At 34.1% G+C, this 20,925-nt stretch overlaps 1 protein-coding gene across 1 annotated transcript in view; it reads right to left on the bottom strand.

The window, feature by feature from the left end:
* Nucleotides 1–10,540, bottom strand: part of luna — a 372,732-nt gene extending 362,192 nt beyond the window's left edge. Inside the window, exon 1 of the mRNA XM_075310254.1 lies at nt 8,738–10,540. The gene's annotated coding sequence lies outside the window, so the exon portion shown is untranslated. The remainder of the gene's footprint in view (nt 1–8,737) is intronic.
* Between the last annotated feature and the right edge of the window lie 10,385 nt (nt 10,541–20,925).

Genomic DNA, 20,925 nt, shown 5'->3' with positions numbered 1-20,925 from the left:
TCAGGCTAATCATTTACATTACCGGCATGAAATCACATTACCTCCCTTTAGCCAGGCAGTGATAAGTTAAGGGTTTATCACTTGAGCCCGTACTTTTTGGCTGATGTTTAAATGACAAGCTCAAGCCTAAACAATGGAACAATGAAAATGTTTTTCTTTCATTTTTTCGTTTTGAGTAAAAAAAAAAAGGAAACACCGCAAAAGAACAACCTAATGCCGGTGCATTGTATGGCAAAAGGCATCATTGAGAGGCGAGTGTTACAAATTTGGGTATTGTTAGATGTGCGATAAACATTGTGAGGATTAGAATTCCTGCTGCTGCTGCTGATGATGATGAGTAAAGGAAGCCAGCGACAAACATCCCCTAACAAAGAGTAAAAAGAATTCAATTGAACATTGGAAATAACCAAAGAAGAACATTGATTGGTTTCATTAGGACCATGAGAAAGCAATCTTTTGATGATGCTGATGATGACGAAGAGAAATATTGGCGCGTTGGTGTTTCATGGCATTGACGACAACAACGACTTTGATGACTCGATCTTGATAAAAAGGAATTCAAAAGATGAAGAAACATGACTCCAAAAATTACTTTATTTACCTTAAAAAGTAAACAAAAAACCTCTTCAGCTATGCCCCTCGCCTTCCTATACCCCGTTTACTCCATGAACCCCTGGAACTTGATGTTAATGCCTTTGGCAATACAATACTTTCTTGATGTTGATGAGACTGTAAAACGAAAGGGCAAAGCTGGCTCACATGGCTTGAGAACTGGCAAAGGGGACTGGGAGGATGGTATGAAACTGAAGTAAATAAACAAACCATAATAGTAAACAATCAACTGACGTTTGAAAAGTTGTTGACATTTTGCCATAAGCATTCAAACTGTACTGCAGCAATGTGGCATACAGCGCGCTCACTGTACCCCTTTGTTGCCGTAACGCAACATAAGCTACAGTATGACTGTGGACCTCAACGCAAGCACGCAGTTTGTCATCAAGGTAAGGTGCAAAAGGGAAAGGGCGATATTGTTCAGCGGTGGCGGTACGTCACGCTACGTCTCGTCTCTACGTAACACTTGTCTGGTTTGTGTTTTTTTTTTTGGCTTTTGTTTTGTTTCCCATTCTTTCTTCCATTGTTTGGCTTGAACTGGAAAATGACGAACGAACGACTTTCTTCGTCTCTTTTTTGCTTTTTTTTTTGACAAATATGAGACCATTTCAGTTGACCGACAGACGGTGTAATGATGGCCTTCTTCTGCTACATACCAAAGGTTTGAGGGCATATTTTGTAGGTTTTGTTGTGATACCACCTTTTTGTTTTGTTTTGATACGAAATTTCGTTTAGGGTTTTCTTTTCTTGAAACGTTGATCATTTGGTGTTATGGTGGTTTTTGTTGCTATGTGGGTTGTGTGAGATAGATCACAAGATTTGTGTGGGAATATACTGTTTCGAAGAAGGTTGAGGTTGTCAACTAATTTCCCTAAAAACTGGAAAATAATAAACAGTCTAATAGAATTCAATTAACAGCTTTTGTTTAACATTCTTCCTATCTTCAAGATACAACTGTTTCAACAAAGTAGATACATTTATCTGGGGCTATTAAGATTTTCAATAAATACACAGGCATGGGTTTAAACACGGGCTGAGGTGGATCAAGTAGATCGAATCACGAGTCACCTAACCCTGAGAACAAATGGCTTCAATCGAAAGTTGATAGAATAGTGGTTAAAATCTTAAGAAATGTGGACTTCTCTCTTTAAAATGGAAAACTTCGCCAGCTATTTCCCTACAAGACATGAAATCCTATAACTTAAGTGCAATTAAATTTTAATTTATTGCAAAATATATTTTACAAGAGAACTTCATACTTCTATGAATTATAGAAGTATCTGATAATCCTGCAATTATTGAAAAAGAAGAAAGCTTTCACTCAATTCTACTTTAAATTGTTTGTCATTTTCCATGTTTCATTTTCAATTTCTTCGTCTTGGCATTAAAAATATTTGCCTCTTTGAGTATCTGGAAGATGTTTCTGATATCCGATTTTTTAGAAGGTTATTGTTTATACAGTTTAACCATATTTCCCAAAACAAACAATTAAGGCTTTCTAATATCTTCACAAACTATATTCTTCACTCACTGTTTTTTTTTTTGATAAGAAATCGAATATCCAAGATTTCTCGTTTATAGATTTTTGTGGGAAAAATAGAACCATAAATTATTCCTGCCAAGATAAAGAAATAATGTAAAGTACTAACATTTCTCCATACATCAAATAAATGATGCTCATTTCTATGGCCACCAAGCACACCAATAACACATTTACAACTCTATTTGACATCGAACATTGTGGATACAACCACGATACGCTGTTGTACAGCTTCATTGGGGTTTTTTGTTTTGGTTTCCTTTTTCTTTTAATTGCAATTTCTTCATGGCACTTCAACAGATTGTGGCATAAATTATCGGCTTTTTATGGTTATATGGACATATGACATAGAACAGAGAAACATCTAGCGCGTGCAGAAGATCACAAGAATGGAATCTTCTATGGTGTTTGTATGGAGAAATTGTGATGGATATTCAATGTTGAAGATTCTCTAGATGGCTGCGACTGACTTCCTTTACCACTGTATGGAGTTGTCGTCTCTGTAGAGAACTGTCTCCTTGTATTATGTTGTTGCACAACAAATTGTAATTTCACTTTGTTGTTATTGTTGTGTGTGTTTTTTTATTGTTTTTGATGGTGAGCGTCAAAGTCAATTGGCTTTAATGATTTTCCCTTGAAACTAATTGAAGTTCTACACAATTACAATGGTTGCGCATGCGTCTTATGTGCACGATGCTGGTAGCACTCATGTATGATGAGGGTAACGAGGGTAAAACGTAAATGTAAGGGTATTGTAGGGGTATTATTTAAAATAAAATTCCCATAATCAGTTGAACGAAGATCTTATAAACAATAAAATACAATAATGCGGTTTTATGCATCATTAAAGGGGAAAACAGTTTATCAAATAGTTATGCCAACGAAGAAATATAAACCTAAAGATTTTTTAAGAAGATATTCAAAAAATTTTGTAACTCATACAACTACATTTTTTAATAATTAATTTTCAATAAAAAAAATTACTTAAAATTTGCTTCCCTATAATCTTCACGGGACCAGAAAATTACTTGTGAACAATTCCGAGAAAGAATTTCGCTGAAATGGACCTGATATATTTATAGTGAATTCTCAAAACAGTAAACAGTATAAAAAAGGAAGAAAAAGAGCCAGGATTCAGTTTTTTCTTAAGTTCTTAGATAAGAATATCCTTACAAACTAAAAATAATTATACAATACGTTTACTTGCATCACTCATTCAAATATAAAATTATTTTGCGCTTTAATGAGTCAGATAATTCTAGAAAGTGATAGTACTTATTAAAATCATTTAAGAGATGACGGAGGGAATCATTATTAGCCTAGTTACTTTGAAAATATTGAAGTGACAATAATTTAAAGTTTCTTGTCGGTCTCGTTAGAGCCTTCAGAGATATTCAATGTTACAATCTTCAGAATTATATTGGATAGTCGCTGCTTACCATTGTAGATGGCAAAACACAAGTAATCTTATAAAATTAAAGAGGTCGGCATTTTTTTAAGAACAATGCAATTAACATGGAAAATGACAAACAATTTAAAGTAGAATTGATCATTCTCTGGCCAAGAGGTAAACCATTGGGGTTGCCCTACTTTCATTAATAAATTCACTGTATCTGTTAATATATTCTCTTAACTATAACGGAGTTCATTCAGAATCTATATACTTTCCCCAAATTGTTTTAAATAATATAATTTATCTAAAACAATAAGGCATATCTCAAGCCTAAGGCCCTAGCAGTCAAAGCTTTCAATTATATTTATAATTTTATTGTATATGTAATTAAACAATAAATAAACAAGACATATCTGTTTAGGAGGCACTTAAACAGTTTTTTCCACAAAAATAATTTGTAAACTAATATAACTTTTGTCTGCAAACTATTTTTACTTCAAATATATAGGAATTTTTACTAATTACAGCATTAAACAATTATTTCATGTATTTATCAGTTTTAAATTTAGGATTTGGTGCCATTGTATTTTTTATGAAAAAGATAAAGGGTGATTTGTTAAGAGCTTGATAACTTTAAAAAAAAAAAAAAACGCATAAAATTTGCAAAATCTCATCGGTTCTTTATTTGAAACGTTAGATTGGTCCATGACATTTACTTTTTGAAGATAATTTCATTTAAATGTTGACCGCGGCTGCGTCTTAGGTGGTCCATTCGGAAAGTCCAATTTTGGGCAACTTTTTCGAGCATTTCGGCCGGAATAGCCCGAATTTCTTCGGAAATGTTGTCTTCCAAAGCTGGAATAGTTGCTGGCTTATTTCTGTAGACTTTAGACTTGACGTAGCCCCACAAAAAATAGTCTAAAGGCGTCAAATCGCATGATCTTGGTGGCCAACTTACCGGTCCATTTCTTGAGATGAATTGTTCTCCGAAGTTTTCCCTCTAAATGGCCATAGAATCGCGAGCTGTGTGGCATGTAGCGCCATCTTGTTGAAACCACATGTCAACCAAGTTCAGTTCTTCCATTTTTGGCAACAAAAAGTTTGTTAGCATCGAACGATAGCGATCGCCATTCACCGTAACGTTGCGTCCAACAGCATCTTTGAAAAAATACGGTCCAATGATTCCACCAGCGTACAAACCACACCAAACAGTGCATTTTTCGGGATGCATGGGCAGTTCTTGAACGGCTTCTGGTTGCTCTTCACTCCAAATGCGGCAATTTTGCTTATTTACGTAGCCATTCAACCAGAAATGAGCCTCATCGCTGAACAAAATTTGTCGATAAAAAAGCGGATTTTCTGCCACTGATTTTGGTAATAAAATTCAATGATTTGCAAGCGTTGCTCGTTAGCAAGTCTATTCATGATGAAATGTCAAAGCATACTGAGCATCTTTCTCTTTGACACCATGTCTGAAATCCCACGTGATCTGTCAAATACTAATGCATGAAAATCCTAACCTCAAAAGAATCACCCTTTAGATCTTTCATAAGAATGTCAACCCTTACTTGATTTCAAATATAAATTAAAAAAAATAATAATAAAAAATCTCTTTATTATTTTTACTTTTCAGACTAAGTTATAAAAAATTTTTCAAATTCAAAGTTGAGTTCATCAATACACATTGAGAACATTTCAAACTTCATTTTAATAGAATGATCTTTTCATTCGCCAATTATCTATAATTTAGGTGACAACATTTTTTTTCAACAAAAAATTAATAAATTTTTGGTCAATTAAAAATGTATGTTTCTATATTACGAAAATAATTATAAACATGTTTTGTGCTTACGACAATAGTTTTTCAAGTGAAGTAAGCTTTGATATTTGCCCTCAAAAAGCCACATTTAGCCTAAGATTATATTTTTTGTATACTATACTTTACTCTTAAATTTTTCCTAAACTCTATTTTAATATTCCAAAAAAAAACTGTCTTATTCATATAGTACATTAAAATATCGGTTTTTATAAAATCTCTATGGCATTCATACTCATCTTACAAATGACATTTTTCTTACAATAAAGGTCATTAGTGTTCAGACTTATTTAACGAGTTAATGAATTTGAAAATAAAATTCAATTATGTTAATCTTATCATCATCATTATCGTTATCGTCAACAGCATGAGCACATGAAATGCATTAAAACAAAAACTATACACCAAACAAATGAGATCAGTCATCTAGTCAGTCCACTTTAATTTTTTGACACAAAACTTGTCTTTAATTAAAAACCATAAACATCTGTTTAAATGCCTTTTTGTTTTATTAGTATTCTTGTTTTTGTTTTTATTTCCATAATTTTTTTTCTCAAATTCGTTTATTCTCATTCAGTTTTCTTAGAATTTTTGCATTCAATTACGTTCGTTTCATTCATAGTCTCAATGAGTCTTGGTTTCCTTAGTAATAAATCGCAATGATTCATACTGGGTTATTATTAGCTGAAATTCATTTTAGATTGCGCAGCACAAACCCCTCTCCAATTATCAGAGACAGAGGAGGGAGCAAAAGTTAAATAAGCGCCGGTAAACGCTTGTCGCTGTTTTCATCAAAAATCAAACCGATGGACAGACAATGAATGCATCAAGTTACCGATAATAAACAGCATCACTGTGACCAGCAGCCTCTAGACAAGAGATGAGACGTGAATGGCATTTTGTCCCCCTCAGTCTATTTGGCGATTTGTTGTGGGTAGCAGATCGGTTGACAGCTGACATTGAGGGAATCTGTCAATCTATCAGAGTATCAACATCTTCAGTATTGTTGACTAGCGGAGGGGAGTGCAAAATCCACTTATTAGTGGCTAAATAGTTTCCTCTTTGAAATTTATAGTTTAATGACGTTTTTTGGACATTTGTTTTGATTTGAATGTAGTGGATTTGAGGAATTATTACTCCAAGAGTAAATGAATATGAAATGCAACTGAACATATTCTATCTCTTAGAATTAATTTTATTAAATCCAATAGAATGTAAGAGGATTTGAATAGACGATTTGTATAACAATTGGCGGATCATTACAAGTTTAATTTTTGGTAGACTTTTGCAGTACAAATCTAGAAACATTAAAGTATAATGTTTTCATCTTTGTTATTGTTTTCACATTACAGTTTTAATTTCAGCTGAAATGCATTTGGCCACTAAACCACAAGAGTAGTTTAATCATCAAAGGAGATATATGTTTGTCAAATTAATGCCACATTCCTTATTGGCATCCTCTACTTGCAGCTAAAGGAGATATGAGTTTGTCAAATTAATGCCACATTCCTTATTGGTATCCTCTACTTGCAGCGTAACTCTTGACCAATTATAAGAATAAAGTCGATGAATTCATCAAACTCTAAACTCCTGGAAATCATATCTACGTAATATAGCAATTAGTACATTGATTCTCCTAACTCAAAGCAAAAAATATTTAGGTTTTATTCAAGTTTAAAATATTATCATGATGAAGTGTTAAGTTATGATAAAATATAATTCCTTAGAATAAGAGGAATCGAAGAACCGGATCAAGTATAGTAAACGCCATATATTGAGCGATCGCCTTCGAATTCCTTATAATGGTCACGAAAATCCTCTCATATTTTTATGTTGTCTCCATATTTATGGGTTGTCTCCATATTGACCAGGCAATCAAATCAGTTGATTGATTAATTAACATACCTTGCTAAAATTTTCTAAAAATGGGCCAACCTTATAACATCGTATTCCTCAATGGTACATGGCTAACATATGCATATGGCAAGATTCTTTTCAAATTAGTGACAGTCCAAATCTTTACAAGTTTTCTTCACTTTTTTCCAAACATACCTCTAAAAATTTTTAAACATACTTCAAAAAATTCTTTTTTAGATGGTATATACCTATACCAATTTTGAAAGCAAATTTAATTTGTTTTATTTTATCTGAGTACTAAAGCAAAATAATATGTAATAAATTATTACAAATTTAAATAAAGAAAAAAGTGTATTGGGAGGAATTTTGAAGAAAAAAAATATGTGGCCATATGTTTCAAAATGTTTTTTATGGAGATAAAAATTACAAAACTAATTTTTTGAAGTGTCCATCCCAATTTAATTCGAGCTAAAATGTATTGCCTTTGATTCAGGCTCAAAAATAACCCAGCCAACTGCGTATCGATGGTTTGACTTTGGCAAAGGAAACGTGAGTTGTTTGTACAAAAATATATTAGTGACTTATCCGAATTTACTCTGATAATTGGTTGATATTTTCTTTTCAGTTAGAGGATTCTGTTGAGGAATGTGGTAATTCCGAAACGGTCGTCCATCTAACTATCTTGCACTCTAAAGGGTTTGCCTAAAAAAATTTGACAAACTTTTACGCTGTTGGTTAAGCTACTCCAGTAATTTAGTCAACGCATAGTTTTAAGATGAAATCAAAAATAGTTTTTGCAATTCTGTTGCCTGGTTTGGTTCAACAAGGTTGAAACACTTTTGCACTATTTTGTTAGATTCTGAGTAAAAAAGGAATGTGGTACCCCCAAGACATATTTAGCATTTTTATTCACTATTTGTAAGATACATAACTGTATCGTAAGATAATGTTATCATATAGCTATATAGCTCCAGATTGTACGTCCACTACTACACCCAAATTTCTAAGTTGTAAAAAATATCTCCAGGGTACTTTCAATACTTCCACTTATCTTTGGAAGAAAGATGAAAAAGTACTTTTAAGTACATTTTAAAAAAGTACTTTTTCGATGCCGATTTAGTACAATTTCAAATATGCCATTTATCTTCCCTGTTTATGACATACAGCATAATTTCAAAACTTTTAATATATTGCTTTAATATCTTTAAATAACTCCCACTTCTATAAGCGAAGAAAATCTCTTTATGAACCTAGTTTTCTGTCAAAGATTTCCGACTAAAACTAAATATATCATAAAAATTTTAATATGAGAACTGTCATAGTTTTCTAAAGAAGAATAATAAATTTCCAAAAATTCATTCATTCTAAACTGTTCCAATTTCTCATAGTTTGTTCACAAACAATTCAAATATTAGAAACTCTACGCAAGAAATATTTTTTGGTTGACATATGGTTACTAATAATTCATACAATATTGTTTTTATAAATAAAATTCCTTAGTGAGACCTATTTAAATTACCTTGTATCCGATGTGCAGTGACATGTAATGGATGGGGTAGGCTATTAATAATCCTTCACTATATGAACTGACTGGTGGGTGTAGAGTTAGGAGAAAGAGTAAGTGAGTGAGGGGAGATTTCAAGCTCACACTCACAAGAGCTATGTGGATTTACTCCCAAGAAATATACGAGATATTTCCTTATAAATTTATTTTATTATAGTTATGCTTTAATATTTGTATACACTTTGTTATTGTTGTTTTTGTTATCTTTATATATTTTGATTGTTGATGATTATTTTCACGTTTAGCTGTTGTTTAAGTGCAATAATGGCAGCATAGATAGATTTCTGATAGATACTTTCAAGAGATTGCCAATGGATGATAAACTTCTCACTCTCTTGTTCTGCTACTCACGAATTTGCACTTGATACTTTCTTTCTTTCCGTTATTTGTTTTATTATTATTGTTGTAGTTGTTGTTATCATTAATTGATATTAAAAATGTACTCTAGACGAGAGATAAGTCGCAAGAGAAAAACAGAGCACAACTTGCATTAATTTTTCTTTCCTTTTTTATGATGTTTTGATGACTTTTCACAGCTAGGAGAGATGGTTGCGAGGGAGATGCACAAAAAAAACACAGATTTCTTTCTTTGTATGACAACGGCGTATGGCAGTAACAAAAGAGAACACGTAAAACAATTGCATGCAATGTGCCAGACAGATGATGGGGGGGAAAATTTCTTACGTTTTATTTTTTACGATTTCACAAAAATAAATTTTGGTGGCAGAATATTCCAAAATAGATTTTCCACTATTCAGTTACTTTTTATTTGTTGTTGTCTCGTTTTCTTGGCTATGAAGACCAAATGAATCTATGAAAACAAAACAGGGTAACAACTAAATGTAAACAATAAAAAATTTGCCGATTTGTATTAACCAGAGCATACGGCACAAACAATCTTCCACTCACGATAGTGACCGTTTGTTGTCTTTGCTTTTATGATGACGTGACGTGATTTTAAAACTCTCAAACATTTAATGTTAACGATAAAGAGTAGAAACTTCCCGGCTATTGATTTTTTACACACGCACACACACACTCACTTGTACGAAGTTAATTCAGAGGATCAAGCATTCCGATTTAAAATGTTACATAGATTTTCTTTTTAGCCCCCTCAACTTAATGCTCATAGACACCATCACTCTCGCTATGCTCGGTTCTGTTAGCCACACTTCCCCACACATACACCGACCGGTTGGCTAGATACACGCTACTCGATTATTTGTTTGTTTTGTTTCAACGGCGAACAGGTTTGGTGCGAAGACTCAGAAAAAATATGTTTTGGCTTTTGTTTATGTAGCGTTTTTTGTTTTTGGTTGGTGTTGTTATTGTTAAATTCTTTGTACCTTCCGAGGGCTTAGTGTTCACTTGATTAATTATATTTTGTTTGGAAAATGTTTTATTAACGAAACATTTGATTTGTCTGAGTGAGAAAACGATGATGACGACGACGGGGACGACATTAACAACATGACACGACGTCTACACGAATATGTTGCATGTTAGCCGGCATAAACATTCATTTTACTTCACATACACTCACAAAACTTTCTAATAATTTCTCCAGAATTCTTGTTATTTTCTTTTGCATAAATTTCTTGCAATTTCTCCTTTATTATATTTCTAGTTAATTTTGTATCGGTTGTTTTAATTCACAGATATGTTTTATTGAACCATTGAAGATTTGTTCAGATGCAATTCGCAATTCACTAATTAAGATGGAAAACACAAAAACAACCGTCCGCGTCGGAACGTGTGCATTCGCCGGCGTTTAAAAAAAATTTGATTCCAGCTACAGAGGAGCAGTAGTTAGTGAAACACATTGAATGAAATTCACCATGGGTATGAGGAATTTCAACTCGTGTGATACAAGTGGTGGTAATGAATGAAACAGGAAACACGAAGAGTGGTGTTTGTTTACACTCTCTCACATACAACAATGGCCCGGTTGCTTATAAGAAATTATGCTGGCTGTTTGCGAGTGAAGTGAAACGACCAAATTCTCTTTGTAGTTGTGCCATTTCCAATCTATTTCGCCGTGTTATTCTCTTCCTCTCTCTGAAAATGTTGGGGAATTTGTGTAATTATTTGTTTTGTTTATTTTCGCCTGATTCGTTTTCTGTTTCATTTCAAATAAACCGGCTCCACCGGTAAGAGAGGAAAGGAATACAAAGTCGCTGAGATTCACAAACTGGGAGCAGTTCATAAAGAAATGAAGGGCGGCGTTTAATGCAAAATATTTTTTCGGTTTTGTACTAAAAGTCGAGTTAAGAATATTTTCAAAACAATAAAAATCATGTTTTTTTAATTAAAAAATATTATTGATTACGTTTTTGGTTTTTAAAGTGCGACATTTCATTGAGATAAGATAAGTTCCCTCTAGCCTTTCTGCTGCAAAAACAACTATTGCACATGTCATTGCTATATGAATAAATATATAAATATACGACTTATGACTATTACGTCATAAGTTTAAGGTGATCATTCTCAGTATTTCTATCTTTAAAAAGTTGAGATATTCACTCTAATTTTAATTCCATAAAATTGTCAATCGAAAATCCAAACCGAAATTATAAAATAATTTTAAAATATTTAATCCTGGAAAGTCATTCTTATATTTTGTACACTCACGCACTGAAAAAACAGTGAACCCACCAGGAAGAAAAATGTTGGTAAATTTTTTAAAATTTAGATTATTTTTAGAAAATTTTAACTAAATAGTATTACACTCGCTGACATCACGCCGATATCATAAAAATAAGTAAATATTTTTCGGCAAATTCAAGAAAATTTATTAAAGAAATTTAATTTTTTCACTAAGTTCAAGCAGTAAAATGTATAAATTTAAAGAAATAATGAACTATTTTGTGAAAAGTACGAATTTAGTAAAATGTAAATTATTAGAGTAAAGGAAACTTTCTTCAGACATAATGAACTAAAATAAAGTTAAATTAGCTTTAGTGAAATAGAGGGTTCACTTCTATTTTGAGTGCGTCCTTCGCCACTCGGATTACGGTCTATTTCAAGGCGTTATAAATTGCATCGAGTCCAAAAATGAAAACCAAAGCTTAAATTGTTCAATTATTCCGTTAAGTTTTAATAATATTACACAAAAAATGGTTGAATTTATTTATCAATTCCCAATTGACAAAGAACACATTTTATATCAAAATTAAAATTAACCGTCGTCATGTTGACGACGGATGACTATTTAGGCTTAAATTGAGTTTTAATATCATCGTTTCTAAATCTGCACTTTTTATTAAATGTTCTTAAATGAGTATTTGGCAACCCTAGTACATTCTCAAATCATGAGGAGAGAGAACCTCATACTGACTACTTGGCTCGGTCGTCTAACTGGTGGGGCTCACTCACATCGAGTTGAGTTTGTTGTTTGTTTGTTTCACATTCCACGATTGCGTCAGCGCAATAAATGCTTTGTTGTATCTCCACCAAGGGACCTGTTGTTGTTCTTGTTGGTATTGCTGCTACAACTGTAGTCTCTGTTTGTCTTTATTTGGTTTGGCTCTTGTGCGTTTGTCTCCACTTGAGAATCTAAACTGTTCTACTTACTATTTGGCTGGCAGTGTATGCCAGTATAATGCTTTGCTCAACTGAACGAAAACACAACACAGTCGAAGATGGTGGAATATGGAAATGCATGTATGTGTGTTTTGGCTTGTAGAACTGATTGATGCTGGTTGAACCAAATGAGATGGATGTTCATATAACAGTCTCCAGTGGGGTTGATTGTAGTTTTCTGGACTAAGAAGTTGTCTTATGTCTTTAAACTTGTATCGAAGAATATGTGCGTCTGTTTAATTGGAATAATGATCTCACTTGCTCGCTTACTAGCTCATTCAATGGGCCGGCCGGCCATTATTCATCTTCCGTTAATTAGATCGCTAGCAAGCTCCATAAATGACTAGCCACATTCCTAAAAAAAAAATTAAATATAAATTCGGTCCAGGGATGTGCCACAGTTCAACCCATTTTAATCAAGTAATAAAATGATACTGTGGGACAAAAGCTTCATTGAAAGCAATAAGTTAATATTGAAAAATGTATTAAGTTATTACTATTAAGTTATGGTGCGGTCACATTGGACAAATATTTAACAAAAATCAAAAAAGTATGTTGCTCATATTAGATATTAAAATCACGATATGGTTATTTTTCCGATATTCCGGTATTCCTATATTTCGAAACATTTTCTGAAAAAAGTTTGAAACTTATTGTGAACAAATATTTGCCCCTTTGTTACCCCATGTTAGGCTATCGCAGACGAATTTCTAAGCCCCCGTCTACCCATTAAAATCTCAATATTAACTTGAAGTAAAGTTGGGAAGCTTACGTAGGTCTTAACTGAAACTACAAATATTTGGATTGGAGTCGATCTTTTTTAGTAATGAATAAATGCTCCTCTAAAAATCAGAAATTTATTTCAATGCTCCAATTTATCAGTCAGTTATGAAAAATTATTAACCATTTTACTATCATACTATGTTCCACTATATTACACTTTATCGTATAGGAATTGGAATTTCAAAAATGTTTAAATCCTCGGGCAGGGTTTATTGCTTTCCTCTATTCACAATTTGAGAGTTTTAATAACTGAAATTTCCTCAAAAACTGTTGTCATTATTAATTAATTCTCCAGCGGATATATATAAGCATGCCATCGGTACAGGAGAATGGGAAAAAGACAATACTTTTTCCCATGCTAATTTGTCACTTCCATTTTATTTGAGGCACATAATTTGTCATATTTTTTTCTTTTTTTTTGTAATAGGGATGGAGAATATAAATAATTAAAAATTTTAATTTTTTATGAAATCTAATACTAGTATGCCCGGCAAGCAAGGCAGCAACTTGAATCGCATGAGTTGTCCTTGCTCAGCAGGAAAATACATTAAAAAAATTAAGGACTGAAATACAAGCGTCAACAAATTGTTTAATGAGCCCCAATGCAGAGTTTGGAGTTGGAAAGGCAGCGATGACAAAAGCTCTGTCATCCGCACTTCATCATCAACAACGGTGGTTTTGGCTTCATCACTGAGTCTTGTTGGAAATTGTGATAATGGGATGGAAAGAAGGTAATAGGGTAACAATCACTCATAGTCCATGGATCATAGTACTTAAAATAATGTAGAAATAAACAAAACTATAAATATAACCTAAAAACGTAAACGTAAATATGGATATTTTAGAAGAATTTTCGTTTCGTTATTTCAAAATGAACCAATAATCCTTAAGAAATCATAGCATACATTACTTGTAATTCTGGAATTATTTTAAATATCCTGTTACTAAGACTACAAAGGGTAAAAGCCCATCGATAAACGGATGCCAACTTTTAATTATTTTTATTGCAAATTATTTGGTTCCTGAAGTCGAGTACATAATTTCCGAGAAAATAACATGGTTGCGGCAAACGTGTAATATGTTCCCCGTGAAAAAGTAACAGCATGCTCTTGAAAAATGTTTGGAGTGGGTTCATGTCTCAAAATTTATTTAATTAAAAGTTGGCATAGATTTCTGTGACCGCACAAAGAATTTAAATGTAAACTAAAGCACACGCAGAGAAGGAGTATAATCACCTCAAACATATTTCAAGAGCAAAATGTTATTTTTATATGGTGACCATGTAACTTGTTTGTCACTAAAATGTTTATTTCTCGTCAAATATAACCTGCTTGCCGAAATCAGATACATGATTTCCGAGAAAATAACATGGTTGCGAAAACCATGTTACATGGTCACAACCCAAAAATAACATTTTGCTCTTAAAACAAGTTTGTATTCCTTCTCTGGGTGCAGAAGGCAATTTTCATACGATTCTCAAAAATAGTAGGAATTAAGTACTACATTGTTAAAATAGTTCTGATTTCATTGCAATTTAGTTCGATAAAAAAATTAGTTCCATAAAAAATATGCTTCGTTAAATTAGGCTCACTTAGATTGTTCTCTTATCAATAAGTTCTGTTCGATTCCAAGTCTAGGCCAAAAGATAAACCACCACTTGACCCAAGCATAAGGCGTGAACAACGTTGAATCAGCTTGTTTTCCTGGTACACGAACATATGTAGTGTGTGACTGTGAGTCAGAAAATGATCCTCTGCATGAGTCAAATGTTACTCACTCTCACTATAATACTGACGCTCTCAAACATTTACTCGCGGTCTCGGAAAATTGTCACACTCACGGGCATAGCAACCACGGTTGCCACTCGGGCAACCAAAATTTGGAGAAAATTTTACCAAAAAAAAAAGTATATACGTCCGTAAGTTCGGCCAGGCCGAATCTTATGTACCCTCCACCATGGATTGCGTAGAAACTTCTACGAAAGACTGTCACCCACAATCGAATTATTTGGGTTGTGGTATCTTAAAACTTCTTAACATCGTTTTCTAAATTGTGAGTTAGTCCATACGTGGTATATATTAGACAAAAAAGGTATGTATAGGTAAGTCTACAAATAATTACGAATCGATATGGACGGTACGTAGAGAGCCAGAATTGAAGTATGGGGGTGTTTATATGGGGGCTATATACAATTATGACCTTGATATGGACCAATTTTTGTGTGATTGGGGATCGATTTATTTGAGGGCTATATATAAATGTAGACCGATATGGACCTAACTAGGCATGGTTGTTAACGGCCATATACTAGCACAATGTACCAAATTTCAACTGACTCGGATGAAATTTGCTCCTCCAAGAGCAAATCTCGGGATCGGTTTATATTGGGGCTATATATGATTATGGACTGATATGGACCTAACTAGGCATGGTTGTTAACGGCCATATACTAGCACAATGTACCAAATTTCAACTGACTCGGATGAAATTTGCTCCTCCAAGAGCAAATCTCGGGATCGGTTTATATGGGGGCTATATATGAATATGGACTGATATGTACCACTTTTAGCATGATTGTTAAATATCATATACTACCACCACGTACCAAATTTCAACCAGATCAGATGAATTTTGCTTCTCCAAAAGGCACCGGAGGTCAAATCGGGGGATCGGTTTATATGGGGTTATATATAATTATGGACTGATATGGACCAATTTTTGCATAGTTGTTTGAGACCATATACTCACTCCATGTACCAAATTTCAACCGGATCGGATGAAATTTACTTCTCTTAGAGGCTCCGCAAGCCAAATCGGGGGATCGGTTTATATGGGGGCTATATATAATTATGAACCGATGTGTTCCAATTTTTGCATGGTTGTTAGAGATCATATGCTGACACCATGTCCCAAATTTCAGCCGGATCGGATGAAATTTACTTCTCTTAAAGGCTTCGCAATCCAAATCGGGGGATCGGTTTATATGGGAGCTATATATAATTATGGACCGATGTAGATCAGTTTATGCATGGTTGTTAAAGACCATATGCTGACACCATTTACCAAATTTCAGCCGGATCGGATGAAATTTGCTTCTCTTAGAGGCCTCGCACGCCAAATTTGGGGGGTCCGTTTATATGGGGGCTATACGTAAAAGTGGACCGATATGGCCCATTTGCAATACCATCCGACCTACATCAATAAGAACTACTTGTGCCAAGTTTGAATTCGATAGCTTGTTTCGTTCGGAAGTTAGCGTGATTTCAACAGATGGACGGACGGACATGCTCAGATCGACTCAAAATTTCACCACGACCCAGAATATATATACACTATGGGCCTTAGAGCAATATTTCGATGTGTTACAAATGGAATGACAAAGTTAATATACCCCCCATCCTACGGTGGAGGGTATAAAAATTGTCCAAATCGGTTCAAATTGAAATATTTGTATATGGGAAAATAAACCTGTATATAGTTCCTAAAAAATTTGAAGGTGTTAAGATGTTGGTATACATAGTGGTGAAGGGTATAATGTAGTCGGCCCCGCCCGACTTTAGACTTTCCTTACTTGTTTCTATTTATGAATTGCAAAATCTACCAAAATATTAAAAATTCTACCAATTTATCAAGCAGTAAAAAATTTGCCATAATGATTTTACTTAAACTAACATTTTGAATCATTATTACGATTTTATTTATATACGTGGTTCTAAAAACATTCTCGTGACTCATGATTTTTTTTACATTTTGGTTCATTTTTTCGCATACTCTTTGTGTACGTTTCGAAAGTTGGTTACGACTAACTAGTAAACCATGAGAATTTTCTAGAGGTATTTTAGCGAGTCTGATGGGTCAAGATAGGTAACAAAAATTTTATAATTCTTTTGCGGAAACAAGCCATTTAATTTTTAAAGACAAATTTGTTCAAATCGTTTTATAACTGAAGAAATTTCTGCGTCACAAAAGACGACATTGCAACTCCTTAGTGTCGCTACAAAGTGAGTTTCCAGAATCTGTGTATTCATAGTAGCTAGATATTCGCGTATGCTAGAACTTCTAACAAACGCTTTACAGTCAAAGAGACTCGGTTTAATTCACTGTGCATTAAATGAAAACATATAAAATATGATTGAGTATAGAACAAATAATTCTATTTTTATTTTTAATTTCCAGACGTATGTCTTATGACCGTCCATAGAAACCTTTTGATTGAATATGAAGAAAAGTTGATTGAGGAAGTATTAAAACAAGTAAGTAAAGTCTAAAGTCGGGCGGGGCCGACTATATTATACCCTTCACCCCTATGTAGGCCAAAATTTGTGTTACCATCTCAACTACTTCACATTTGCTGGAAGCTATATAAAGGAGACAATTTTTTCACTTCTACAAAATCTCTAGAATTAAAATTTAAATCGGCTAACGCTGTCCAGTTAATTAGAGGAAACTTCCATTGAAAATGGGTCTAAAATGTGTAACAGTCTACCATATTTCCCCAACTCTGGTGTACGTATATATGGGAGCTATATATAATCTAAACCGATTTTGACTAAAATTTGACATGTATAGTTAGAATAATAATTCTGCTATCTATGCGAAATTTCACGTAAATTGGAGTATAATTTTGGCCCCTCTGGATGTATGAGTGCAAATCGGACGGAAGATATATATGGGAGCCAAATCTAAATCTGAACCGATTTCAACCAAATTTGGTACAATTACCGATACTACTAAACATACTCTTTGTGCGAAATTTGAAGCAAATCACGGCAAAACCCTGGATTTTGAGGCCATATAAGTTCAAATCGGACGAAAGATATATATGGGAGCTATATCTAAATCTGAATCGATTTTGACCATATTTGGCACATACAATAGTATCGTAAAAAGTACCGCTTGTGCAAAATTTGAAGTAAGTCAGGGCAAAACTCGGGCTTTTGAGACCATATAAGTCCAAATCGGGCGAAAGATATATATGTGAGCTATATCTAAATCTGAACCGATTTTAACAAAATTTGACACACTTAACGATACTATTAAACGTACCCCTTGGGCAAAATTTGAAGCAAATCACGGCAAAACTCTGGCTTTTGTGGCCATATAAGTTCAAATCGGACAAAAGATAAAGGGTGATTTGTTAAGAGCTTGATAACTTTTTTAAAAAAAAAAACGCATAAAATTTGCAAAATCTCATCGGTTCTTTATTTGAAACGTTAGATTGGTCCATGACATTTACTTTTTGAAGATAATTTCATTTAAATGTTGACCGCGGCTGCGTCTTAGGTGGTCCATTCGGAAAGTCCAATTTTGGGCAACTTTTTCGAGCATTTCGGCCGGAATAGCCCGAATTTCTTCGGAAATGTTGTCTTCCAAAGCTGGAATAGTTGCTGGCTTATTTCTGTAGACTTTAGACTTGACGTAGCCCCACAAAAAATAGTCTAAAGGCGTCAAATCGCATGATCTTGGTGGCCAACTTACCGGTCCATTTCTTGAGATGAATTGTTCTCCGAAGTTTTCCCTCAAAATGGCCATAGAATCGCGAGCTGTGTGGCATGTAGCGCCATCTTGTTGAAACCACATGTCAACCAAGTTCAGTTCTTCCATTTTTGGCAACAAAAAGTTTGTTAGCATCGAACGATAGCGATCGCCATTCACCGTAACGTTGCGTCCAACAGCATCTTTGAAAAAATACGGTCCAATGATTCCACCAGCGTACAAACCACACCAAACAGTGCATTTTTCGGGATGCATGGGCAGTTCTTGAACGGCTTCTGGTTGCTCTTCACTCCAAATGCGGCAATTTTGCTTATTTACGTAGCCATTCAACCAGAAATGAGCCTCATCGCTGAACAAAATTTGTCGATAAAAAAGCGGATCTTCTGCCAACTTTTCTAGGGCCCATTCACTGAAAATTCGACGTTGTGGCAGATCGTTCGGCTATTCATGATGAAATGTCAAAGCATACTGAGCATCTTTCTCTTTGACACCATGTCTGAAATCCCACGTGATCTGTCAAATACTAATGCATGAAAATCCTAACCTCAAAAGAATCACCCTTTATATATGGGAGCTATATCTAAATTTGAACCGATTTCAATCAAATTTACCAAGCATTGGTAGAATGTCAATTCTACCCTTTATGCAAAATTTCACGAAGATCGGTAGTAAACTTTGGCCTCTGTGGTCATATGTGTCTAAATCGGACGAAAGATATATATGGGAGCTATATCTAAATCTGAACCTATGTGGCTGATATTTTGAAAGATTTTCGAGATTCATAAAATATTTGGATATACGGTATTTCAAGAAAATCGGTTGATAAACACGCTAACTATGACCAAATCGGGGGTAAATATATATGGCAGCTATATCTAAATCTGAACCGATTTTTTCCAAAACCAATAGCGATTGTCTCTGTTCCAAGAAACGGCCCTATGCCAAATTTGAGGATGATCGGACTTAAATTGCGAGCTGTACTTTGTGCACAAAATTACATATACAGACAGACGGACAGACAGACGGACAGACAGACGGACAGACAGACGGACAGACAGACGGACAGACAGACAGACAGACGGACATCGCTAAATCGACTCAGAATTTAATTCTAAGCCGATCGGTATACTAAAAGATGGGTCTATGGCCACTATTTCTTGGCGTTACATACAAATGCACAAACTTATTATACCCTGTACCACAGTAGTGGTGAAGGGTATAAAAACGGTATACATATTTTTTATTGCAGTAATTTTCTTGTTTTTTATGTTAAAACGAAGTTAGTATAAAACTTTTTGGTTTCCTTTTTTAATATACACCTTGCCCACATGTATGAGCACTATATGTTCCTCAAGTAGCTTCAGAGGAACAACCATTTGCTGTCATTTGACTCTCATTGGGTTAATGTCTTTAACATATTCTCGCCTTTGTCATCATATTTCGATCAATTTACTTTCTCTCTCTCTCTCTCTCTCTCTCTATAGTATATTAACATTTATGTCCCAAACATATTATATGCTTGCATAAATAATTATGTTATAAAATTTTGAGACCCAAAGACATAGTTTTTACCCCGAAACCATATATGTCATAATACCCGATTCATAAAATTTTAATCGCGCGTCACAAATCTAATGTAAATTCTACACGGCTTTTCTTTCAGTGTTATAAACTTTATCTATTATGCTAATAGCACAATTTTCAATTTGAGGAATTCCATTGTTTATCGAATTGAATGGCCAGATATATTTTGTAATGTCCATAAAAAAATTAATAATCTACGAGTTACGGACACAGAACTCAATGGACAAAAGCATTTCGGAGACTTGGTTACGGAAATCATAAAACAACACCCAACACCACAAACACCAGCTACCTTGACAATAAGCAAATCATCCAAAAGAAGCACCTGAAAGACGTAAATGTTCAATGAATAGCCATTGTCTGAAGATGGATGGATGGATAGACGGACTAGCGCAGTGGCCATAGGCTCTCGAGGTGGGGGTCTCCATTAATACCTCGAAAAAAATAAAATGAGAAAAACGACACAATTGACACACATACCACTGTGTCCTGATGTACAAAAAAGAGTGAAGTTATTTTTTTTTGTTTTGTTGGCCATGACGAGGTTAAGGTGTGTACGCATGTGTGTTGCTGTTAATAATTAATAAGATATGTGGGGGGGGGGGGGGGGGGGTTAAATTTGATGCATTCGATGAACGTCATTTGATGCATATTAAAACAGTCGTCAATGCAAATAGGTGCACACGAGTAGGCTACAC

Source organism: Haematobia irritans, chromosome 5 (genome assembly GCF_050003625.1).
Source record: "Haematobia irritans isolate KBUSLIRL chromosome 5, ASM5000362v1, whole genome shotgun sequence".
Taxonomy (NCBI): Eukaryota; Metazoa; Arthropoda; class Insecta; order Diptera; family Muscidae; genus Haematobia; species Haematobia irritans.
The sequence above is the reverse complement of the archived record's forward strand: the minus strand, read 5'-3'. Positions and strand labels throughout refer to the sequence as shown.